This window comes from Pan paniscus, chromosome 1 (genome assembly GCF_029289425.2).
Source record: "Pan paniscus chromosome 1, NHGRI_mPanPan1-v2.0_pri, whole genome shotgun sequence".
NCBI classification, from domain to species: domain Eukaryota; kingdom Metazoa; phylum Chordata; class Mammalia; order Primates; family Hominidae; genus Pan; species Pan paniscus.
In genome coordinates, this window is record NC_073249.2 from 200,222,237 (window position 1) to 200,225,572 (window position 3,336).

The 3,336-nt window shown below is 45.1% G+C and overlaps 1 non-coding gene across 1 annotated transcript; it reads right to left on the reverse strand.

Moving 5' to 3' along the window:
- Positions 1-2,708: 2,708 nt before the first annotated feature.
- Positions 2,709-2,812, reverse strand: LOC112438676 (small nucleolar RNA U13). The gene has a single exon (XR_003027052.1). It is a non-coding gene; the product is annotated as a small nucleolar RNA U13 (small nucleolar RNA).
- Positions 2,813-3,336: the final 524 nt, after the last annotated feature.

Consider the following 3,336-nt stretch of genomic DNA (forward strand, 5'->3'; position numbering starts at 1 on the left):
CGGTGTTCAAGCAATTCTTCTGCCTCAGCCTCCTGAGTAGCTGGGATTACAGGCGCCCACCACCGCACCCAGCTAATTTCTGTATTTTTAGTAGAGACAAGGTTTCACCATGTTGGCCAGGCTGGTTTCAAACTCTTGACTTCAGGTGATCCACCTGTCTCGGCCTCCCAAAGTGCTGGGATTACAGGCGTGAGCCACCACGCCCGGTGCCTAAATTTGTTCTTTTGTGACGTCAGTATGGTTACAGCAGCTTCTAGAAGGGCTATCTGTGTTTTCTTCACCTCAAATAGGAAGATAATATCTCTCAAGGAAACTCCTTCAGAATAACAAGAAAGTATCCTTTCCAGAAGCCCCAGCAAAGGTCTTTTTATATCTCACTGGCCTGAATTAAGGTCACCTGTTCATCACTGATCTAGTCAATGTCTATGGGGATAACCGTGTGCCGGGCTTAAGCCAAGTTAAGCCTGGATGTAAGAGTGGAGTCAGCTTCCTTATGTGGTTACACATAAGAGAATATGCATCCTGTTACTAAGAGGAAAGAGAAAGACTGTTGGGCAGTCAAAACCAACAAAAATCCACTGCATGATGCTGACCACATTCAACTACTTCTGTATTAATACCTTGATTAGTACACTAATGAAAATTTCTGTATAAATTAATGTTCACACAAAAACTTGTACATGAATGTTCATGGCATCAGTATTGTTTGTTTGTGTGTCCATTTTTTAACTCAAAGACTTTGTTTTATTACAGTACATAGACTGGGGTCGATGGGAAGATGTAGATGTCGTGGGCAACCATAGTTAGCATCGTTAGCCCATCCCCATCGTCACGAATGTATCAAAGGTGCCTCTACTCTGCATCATGGTTTTCCCAATGCCGCCCATCACCTCCTGATCCTGCATCCCAATCCTGAGACAGAGGGTGCTGAGGAGCACCGTGGCCACCATGGCCACTGTTCAACCCATTATCAAAGCCCATCTCCATGCAGTCAAAGCAGCCTGGCTGAGACTGTCCCTAGGGACCCACAACCACTGGCATCTCGCTCTCAGCCTTGGTCGCTCAGCTCTCCATAGCATTGAATTCATAATAGCCAAAAAGTGGAAACAATTCTAGTGTCCATCAGCTGATGGATAAACAAAATGTGACATAGCCACAAAATGGAATATTATTCAGCAATAAAAACGAGTGAAATACTGATACCTGCTATAACATGCATGGAACTGAAAACACTATGCTAAGTGAAAGAAGCCAGTCATACCAGGCCACAAATTGTGTGATTTATTTTATATAAAATATGTACAAAGTAGATTAGTGATCACCAGAGGCTAAAGGAATAGGGTTTAGGGCATGACTGCTAATGAGTAGAGGGTTTTCTTTGGGGGTGAAAGAATGTGCTGGAATTAGATAGTGGTGTGAATATACTCAAAACCACTGGATTGTGCACTTTATTTTATTTATTTATTTTTGAGACAGAGTCCCAGTGAGTCGCCCAGGCTGGAGTACAGTGGCGTGCTATTGGCTCACTGCAACCTCTGCCTCCTGGGTTCAAGTGATTCTCGTGCCTCAGCCTCCCAAGTAGCTGGGATTACAGGCATGTGCCACCACGTCCGGCGAATTTTTGCGTTTTTAGTAGAGACAGGATTTTGCCACGTTGGTCAAGCTGGTCTCAAACTCGTGGCCTCGAGTGGTCTGCCTCAACCTCCCAAAGTGGTGGGATTACAGGCGTGAGCCACTGTGACTGGCCCTCTTTTTTTTTTTTTTTTTTTGAGACAGAGTTTCGCTCTTGTTGCCCAGGTTGGGGTGCAATGGTGCAATCTTGGCTTACCGCAACCTCTGCCTCCCAGGTTCAAGCCATTCTCCTGCCTCAGCCTCACAAGTAGCTGGGATTACAGGCATGCGCCACCATGCCTGGATAATTGTTTTTGTATTTGTAGTAGAGACGGGGTTTCTCCACGTTGGTCAGGCTGGTCTCAAAGTCCCAACCTCAGGTGATATGCCAGCCCTGGGCTCCCAAAGCGCTGGGATTACAGGTGTGAGCCACTGCGCCCGGCCCAGGCCCTCTTTCTCAAATTAGCAATGCACATGAATGCAGACCAGCATCTTTGCAGCTAAGAACCAAAAGTATATTTGAAGATTATTCTTTAGTTGGTTTATTTTGTGATTTGTCACTTGCATAGATGCCATTTGGTCACATATCATTACAGAATTGAACTGATTAGTGCATGTTTTCCTCATTTCCATAGTATTTATTTTACTGATTTACTTGCGAAAAATTGCTTTCATTTCCTTTTCAACTTTGAAAGCAAAGAGTTCAACTACAGCTTTGAATTAGTTTTGTCTGATTACTGCTTATAATATTTACATTGTTTTAAAAACACTATTACCTTGTTTTTTGTTTTTGTTTTTTTGAGACAGAGTCTCACTCTGTTGCCCAGGCTGGAGTGCAATGGCCCTGCCTGAGCTCACTGCAACCTCCGCCTCCCGGGTTCAAGCGATTCTCCTGCCTCAACCTCCCAAGCAGCTGGGATTACAGGCGCCTGCTACCACACCTGGCTAATTTTTGTATTTTTAGTAGAGACGGGGTTTCACCATCTTGGCCAGGCTGGTCTCGAACTCCTGACCTCGTGATCTGCCCGCCTCAGCCTCCCAAAGTGCTGGGATTACAGGCGTGAGCCACTGCGCCCAGCCCTTTTTCCTCTTTTTCATGTCAGACAGGTAATGTGCCAACATCATAACAATGTTTGTGGATGGCACATTTCACACATCCATGTGAATGCCCAATCATCATGCTTATGAACTACAAAATGATCTGATTATTTCTTTATAATTAAAGGTAAATATTTTTGGCAAAAATACTATATAAGTGGCCACTTGTTCAATAAAGAATGTGCTCAGGCCAGGCTCAGTGATTCACACCTGTAACCCTAGCACTTTGGGATGCTTGAGCTCTGGAGTTCAAGACCAGCCTGGGGAACATAGTGAAATCTCATCTCTACAAAAAGTATAAAAATTTGGCTGGTAGGGTAATCCCAGCACTTTGGGAGGCCGAGGCGGGCAGATCATTTGAGGCCAGAAGTTCGAGACCAGCCTGGCCAACATGACAAAACCCCGTCTCTACTAAAAATACAAAAATGATCTGGGTGTGGTGGCACATGACTGTAGACCCAGCTACTTGGGAGGCTGAGGCACGAGAATCCCTTGAACCTGGGGGGCAGAGGTTGCAGTGAGCTGAGATCATGCCATTGCACTCCAGCCTGGGGGACAGAGCAAGACTCTGTCTCAAAAAAAGAAAGAAAAAATTACAAAAATTAACCGGGTGTGGTGGCTCACACC